We start from the raw sequence: 7,944 nt of genomic DNA on the forward strand, positions 1-7,944 counted from the left end.
TGACGACGAGTGCTTCCTAGGAGCAGTGAACACCGACGATATGGCACGACGTCAACGGGACGATCCTGAGCTGCGCGCATTAATCGAGCACCTGGAAGGGGGCAGGAGTACCGTGCCACGTGTCTTCTCACGAGTACTGCCGACCTTCGCCATCCGACAAGGTGTACTCTACAAAGAGAACTTCGTCGACAACAACACACCATGGTTGCTGGTAATCCCGAGTGACCTTCGAGAGGAGATCTTCCAAGCCTGCCACGACGACCCGACATCCGGACACCTTGGTTACAGCCGGACACTGGCCCGTATTCGTGAAAAGTATTACTGGCCGAAGCTCCCCAAGACCGTCCACCTATACACACGATCATGCCACGAGTGCCAGCGACGCAAGAAACCGCCAACGAGGCCGGCCGGACTTTTGCAGCCCATTTCTCCTCCAACTATACCCTTCCAGCAGATCGGAATGGATCTACTTGGTCCTTTTCCGCCTTCGACGTCGGGGAACCGCTGGATCATCGTCGCCACAGATTATCTCACGCGGTACGCCGAAACGAAAGCTCTTCCTTCAGGGACTGCTGTGGAAGTCGCCAAGTTTTTCATCGAGTCCATCGTCCTCCGGCACGGCGCACCCGAAGTTCTGATTACAGATCGTGGATCTTCGTTCATGGCCAAGCTGACGCAAGAGATCCTTCGTCTCAGTGGCACCGGCCATCGTCGAACCACTGCATACCACCCGCAGACCAACGGGCTGACCGAGCGACTCAACAAGACAATCGCCGATATGATCTCTATGTACGTCGACGTAGAGCACAAGACGTGGGACGAGGTGTTGCCCTACGTCACGTTTGCCTACAATACGGCGGTTCAGGAGACCACTGGATTCACCCCTTTCCAGCTGGTACATGGTCGGAAGGTAACGACCATGCTGGACGCCATGCTGCCCCATGAGCCATCTGACAATGAGAGCGACGACGCCCAGGCGGTTGCTCAACGTGCCGAAGAAGTCCGCCAGCTCGGCCGACTCATGATTCAAGACCAGCAACGCGTCGTCGCGGGCCGCTACAACCTTCGTCGCTGGGACGTTCACTTCCAGCCCGGAGACAGGGTGTGGGTGTGGACGCCCATCCGTCGCCGCGGCCTCAGTGAGAAACTGCTGTAACGGTACTTTGGACCATACAAGGTACTTCGTCTCCTCGGCGAGCTGAACTGAGGTGATGCCTGACGGAACAAGAACATCATCACGCCGCCCACCACGACCTGAAGTCGTCCACGTCGTGCGACTGAAGCCGTACTACGCTCGATAGGACTGTGGACCTTATGTGTTCCAAATGACTCTTTAGTTTTCCGTTATTTTTATTTGTTTTGTTTTCGGATTGCATCGGGACGATGCACTTTTTGAAGGGGGGAGTAATGCTGCGCGCAGCTGGTCAAGCAGGCAGCGCGCGCGTGGCCTAACGGTTATCGCGCTTGCTTCCCACGCTGAAAGCCAGGGTTCGATTCCTGGCCGCGGAGACGCATTTTTGTTGGCACTCTAATGTAAGGTTCTGGTGAATTCGAGAACCGTCTTGCTGATTCGAGGTTAGAATGTTCCACGCGCCGAACCTTCTACGCCGAACGATCCAGAAACTCACGAGGTACATAAGGGATTCCGGAAGGCGAGCGGGGTCAGTTTTCGCTCCAGCGTTCGACTGTGCTGCTACGCCGACTTCGACGCCCGCGACACTCTGTTATTATCTTTGTTCTCCCTTTATTTTTTTTTGGCACAAGTTCGCCACATTAAACGTTTATTTCTTCCCGTTTATTTCCTTTTATTTTGGTCACCACCCGTGACAATATGCATATCTCAGAACGCAGCAAGGTGATATGAGCTTTAAAGACATTGAAAAGAAGACCTCTACCGAAGGGTGGTAAGCATCAGCAGTTACAACGGGATTATTTACACAAGTCACATTCGAAACACAAAATTTATATAGAACTAAATCAAGAATGTTTCCGGAGCAATTAACAAACGTGTTCTCTTGCGTAAAATCATTAAACTTTAAATAGCTGAATAAACAAGTGGCTTTTAGACGCGTACATGAGCTTTCACTGTTAATAATGCCAGAAAGCCAATCAACTTTTGGAAGATTAAAATCTCCGAAAATGTTTACGCGATATTTAGTCGTATCTATGTTGTTTTAAAGGAAATTGAAGTGGCCTATGAAAGGCGCAGCATCTGAAGCGGGAGGAAAATATTATGCTCCAATCGGAAGGTTGAATCCGTCAGCAGAAGGAATTTCAAACCACACCGATTCCCGATAAGTTTCCAGATCGTTACGTCTATGGGCGTTCAAAGATTGGTTCCAGGCTATCAGTACACCACCGCCGTATTTTATTCCTGACGAATAGTCACGGTCCCTGCGAAACACAAGAAAACACGCTGGAAAATAATCGCCACTGGCGATGCCATCATGTAGCCAGGTTTTCGATAAGGTAACGATGTTGTAATCACAACCCAGCAGATTCGACATAAATTCATCTGATTTGGTTCTAAGACCACGAATGTTTTGATAATATACACTAAGGTTTTGAGCAATACACTAAGTTTTCGAGGCATGATCAGTTTGAGTTACATTTTCCGAGACAGTCCTGTAATGCCGGGAAATAGGTACCCTCCCAAAAAACGGACGAAAAAGAAAGCCATCCGGCCACACATCAGGGCTGTTCAACGCTACCAAAGAATCCTCGTCAATGGCGATATGAAACGAATTGTAGGTTGGATGAAGTTTCTTTAAACGCGTGCACATCACTGATTTGTCCCCGAGGATCGTTTTCACGATAGCCTCTATGCCCGAGACTGTCGTGGCTGGGTCCATACTGGCAAGAAACAAGCCTTTCGAAGGTGGAGCGCGCGGCACCGCTCTGACACCGTAATTTGTAGCTTCACCGAATGAAACCTGAGGAACTTGGACGACGATCCTGGTTAGAGCGAGGGTAATCACTCGCACCGTGAGTCACGTTAAGAAACTCACCGTTTCCTTTACGTGGGGAAGACGTCGAAATCCCACGGGCAGTCGTATTTGCAGGTATGTCCGGATGTTGTACCTGAGTCCGAGTCTTGGGGCGGGCGCCCATAGCAACTGAAGCGTACGAAGGCGATGCTAATTCCGGTATGGTGCCTGGAGCGCGTCTTCGACTGGTGTGTTTAGCGTCCTATCCCGCCCATACATCAAAAACGCTCCCAAAGTGGCAACAAATGACGTCGCAGAAGCCGGAGTATCATGCTATAGCCTGTCTCGATCCTGGCGGCTGGTCGTAGAAATGCGGGCAAAAAGCACGAGCGAACGCGAGTGTCGCTGTCGGCACGGCGTCCCAAGCGTCCCGACTTCCTGCTGCAGTAGCTTTCGTGGATTGTCGAAGTGAAGAGCGACCTGCAGCGGAACAGGAGTCTGCCACATCCACCACAGCTGCTGAGACACCACCAGGGTCGCGACCGGCGACAGCATGACACTTCTATGACGTCATCCGGCGGAAATCAAGGAAACACTTTTTTGGAGGCGGTAAAAATACCGGTCGGAGACGCGTTCCAGGCACCATAATTCCGGGGCGACGGGTGACGCGTTTTTGGAAGCAGCCGCGATGGACTCGTTCACAACTGCTTGGCGAAGTTGGGAGACTTCCTCTCTGAGCGCACTGTTATCCGCGCGAGGCAGCTTTACCTCGGCCCTCAAAATATCCAGCCGAGACGAAAGCCCCACGAGCAGGCGGATGGTTTCCGAAGATGTTCCGTCATTCGCCGATTCCCCGTTGCCGTTGTCGCCTCCGCAAATGTTGGATTCTGCAATCCCGCTTGTGGGCGTATCCCCGCCATCAGATCCAGCGCCGATAAGCCTCGTCGCAGAAGGATTTGAGCGCCCTGAACAGTCCTTGCATTTGTAGCTGCTTTTACCAGTCTGCATGAAGATGTCGTAATCTTCTGCCCGTATCTCTAGGCACTTGCAGTGAAACCGGCGAGTACATGACGCGCAGTGCAAAAATTGCTGTCTACCGAAAAGCTGGGCAAAGCAGCAGACGCACACCTCCTTGCTTTTTGTCATCAGACGGCAGTCAATAATAAATCAAGCTAATCGACTGAGTAATGAAAACGTTTGCTACTCTACATTTATTCGCGTCGATATAGCTACAATACGGTTATTTCATCCAGAGCTACCAATTATTTAGATGGAATCTCTTCTCTGCAAAGCTGCTGCGATTAAAATTATGGAGTGGTTTGCAGCTAATTTAATTATTGTTAGTGCTTCGAAAACGCAGCTCATTGTTTTCATAACCCCTTAAAAAAAGTTAGGCTCACCTATCCTTTACTGTTACATGCGTCCAATAGTTTATCGTGTGTTTGTGAGCCGGTAAAATATACATCAACTGCGAAGTATCTTGGTATTTTTTCGACGGTGATCTTTCCTGGAACTCCCACCTTGCTTATGTTTGTAAGAAGATTCGTTCAGTGTCCTGTTTGATGTACAAAATTCGATACTATATGACGGTATCAGTCCGAAAAGTGATTATACATACACTGGGCTGCAGTGTACTTCGTTATGGCATATCTGTGTGCGGTCATTGTGCCCAACGTTGGCAAACCTGAATTAACACAATACTACGTTCTATGTTACATAACATTTCCTACGACTCAGGCCTCGATAAAAACATTGATGTGTTCGCGACGCTGTCTATGCCGAATTTTAACTCATTATTGATTGAAACCATCGTGCATAGACATTTTCGGGATAGCAGTTTTAAGACTCCCAACATCCCTGCCCGTAATCTGAGACCGAAAGAGCGATATTGGACACCTCGGTGCTCTACAAGATATGGTAAAAGAACTCGATTGCACTATGTTCCAGCATGGTTTAATAAACTCCCGTCGTGTGTTATTGATGCCACAACAAAGAATAACCTGAAGAAAGCGCTGAGAAATATTAAACTATTACTGTCCAACTCCCCCCTCCACCCACACCCTTGGTTGACTTTCGTTTCAGTTGTGATTTCGTTGCTTTTTTTTATGTACTCTATTTGTTGCGTTTCGTTTGCTGACTGCCAGACGCTGCCAGACAAGACCAATCAGGCTTTGGCAGGTCTCTATTTGTTTGTGTACTTTACATGCAATAAAATTATTATTATTATTATTATTATTATTATTATTATTATTATTATTATTATTATATAACGAAGCAGTTAGCAGAATGTCAAATTAGCTTCTACCAAGTTATATTTGTACCAATTATTCGTCAAAGCAATTGACAGAATACTTACCAATGCTTGTTGAACTTTATCATGCAAATTGTGTTATTAATAGGTCGAAATGGTTAGAAGTGGAAGCCATACCTCAACTAAATTTAAAAAAAAATATCAGTGCGTCAATGAAAAACGCGAAGTTATCAAAAGAGTTCTCATAAATTGCAGTTGTACTTGTATCATCTGAATTGTATCAATCATTACTCGAGTAACAAGTAAGATAAAACAAAGCGTCCATTCAACTTAAATATATTCGAGTGCGCCGCAATAAGATCGAGGTAACAAAAAAATGAAAGCTGTTTACAACTGCCTGTAACGCCGTATTAGTGCAGATCTCTTGAGGAGGAGGAGAAGAGGAATGTTTTTGGAGAGGGGGCCTTGTCTTTCCTCCTCTCCTGCTCGCCTCCCATTTCGGCCAAAAATTTTCCGCTAAATTTTGCTAGGAAATTTTTTTCGCAAGATCTAGCGGGGAATTTTTTCCGCTTAATTTGGCGTAGAAAGTCTCCAGCGAAATTTAGCGGGGGAAAATTGTAGCGCCAAAGCGCGACACTTATGGCGGTGGCTCACGCAACTTCAGCCGCTAATGAACTTTTAAGCGTGCGGCACGAGCAGCACCAAGGGGACCGAGCTCCGGGCTCGAACAGAACAGCAGGAGACTGGCAGCGTTCGACGTTGAGGCAGGGCGGTTTCAGTGGAGCCTTCTTTTTATGACCTCTTTCAGTTTTATTGCGGCTATAAAGATCAGTTTGTTGATTTGCATCGACGGACGTCTTTCCTGAACTCCACAAATTTTCCGCTAAATTTAGCGGGGAAACTTTTCTGCTAGATTTAGCGGAACAATTTTAAGCTAGATTTAGCAAGGAAAATTTTCCGCAAATATAGCGGGGAAATTTTCCTGCTAGATTTAGCGGAGAAAATTTTCCTTTAAACTTAGCGGGGAGACGTTTTCGCTTGATTTAGCGGGAAAAATTTTCCGCTAGATTTACCGGGGAAATTCTTCCGCAAATTTAGCGAGGATAATTTACCGCTAAATATAGCGGGGAAAATTTTGAAAAATGTTCCGCTAAATTTAGCGGGGAAAATTGTACGCTAGATCTGGTGGCGGAAATTTTCCGCTAGATTTAGCGAGGCAGATTTTCCGCTAAATCTAGCTGGAAAAATTTTGTGCTTGATTTAGAGGGGAATATTTTCCGCTATATATTGAGGAAAACATTTTTACGCTAGATTTAGCGAGAAATATTTTTCGCTAAATTTAGCGGGAAAATTTTCTGCTAGATTTAGCGGGGAACATTTTCCGCCAGGCTTAGCTGGGCAAATTTTCCGCTAAATCTAGCTGGGAAGATTTTCCGCTAGTTTCAGCGGGGGAAATTTTCCGCTAAATAGAGCGGGGGAAATTTTCCGCCAGATTTAGCGGCGAAACTTTTCCGCTAGACTTAGCGGGGCAAATATTCCGCTAAATCTACCTGGGAAAATTTTCGCTAGATTTAGCGGGGTAAAAAGTTCGGCTAAATATAGCGGAGGAAATTTTCCGCTAAATTTAACGGGGAACATTTCCTGCTAGATCTTGTGGGGGAATTTTCGTCGATAAATTTAGCGGGGGAATTTACCTATCATGCACCGCGTGGTTACGTCTACGGCGAACTGTGATCTTGTGCACCGCTTGATAGGATTGTGTTTCGCGAGCCTCCGTATGTTCCCATTTTTTGTTTGTTTCGCTCTGTTTTGTTGCCTTTTACGTGGCATCGAGACGATGCCTTTTTTAAAGCGGGGAGTAATGCCACGCTCGTCGGCGAGCGACCGCGCGCGTGGCCGAGTGGTTACCGTGCTTGACTGTCGCGCAGAAAGTCTGGGTTCGATTCCAGACAGTGGAATTCTCTTTTATTTGTTCTTTCATTGCGTTCTCGTGAGTTCGAGAACAATCTCGTCAGATCGAGTTCCGAATGTTCCAGTCGCCGAACAATCTAGGCCGATTGTTCCAGAACCCAACGCGCGTACATAAGGGACTCCGCGTGTTGATCTGCAGTGAGTTTTTCGCCCAGCGTTCGACTCTGCTCCTACGCCGACTTCGACGCCCGCGACGCTCTTTTATTATTTTTTGTACCCCTTTTATTTTTAGCACAAGTTCGCCACATTAAACGTTTATTTCTTTCTGTTTATTTATTGGTTTTCGGTCACCACCCGTGACCAAGTTGGAAATGGGTGCCTAAGAGCTGCGCTCTAAAAAAAGTAACCAACATATCAATTAAGCCACGTGAAAAGTGGGACCATAACTCAAAGTAATCACATGAGCGATCAAATTATCAATTGCCCCCGAAAATTGAAATTGTATAAAGAAGTGTTCTAAGTTACCAAATGTGTAAGCGAAACACGACCAGTGAACACAATAAGCGCATACATATGTTTTGGATTAAATTGACGGAGCCCGGGATTAAATTGTTTGGCGTGTGGATTAAATTGTATGGCGCTTCGATTAAATTGAGTGACACCGAGATTAAATTGGTCGCCGCTTGAAATAAATGAGCGGGAAAACCTTTAGTGTTCGTGGAACATATTTTTGTCTCATATATATATATATGTATATATATATACCGGGTGATTCAAGGAAACGGCAGGCTCTTTAAATGGACCGCCAAATTTGGTTTCTTAACCTATCGCGCTACGACTTTGTGCAGTGTTGCC

Source organism: Ixodes scapularis, unplaced genomic scaffold, assembly GCF_016920785.2.
Source record: "Ixodes scapularis isolate PalLabHiFi unplaced genomic scaffold, ASM1692078v2 PGA_scaffold12__126_contigs__length_90152505, whole genome shotgun sequence".
NCBI lineage: Eukaryota > Metazoa > Arthropoda > Arachnida > Ixodida > Ixodidae > Ixodes > Ixodes scapularis.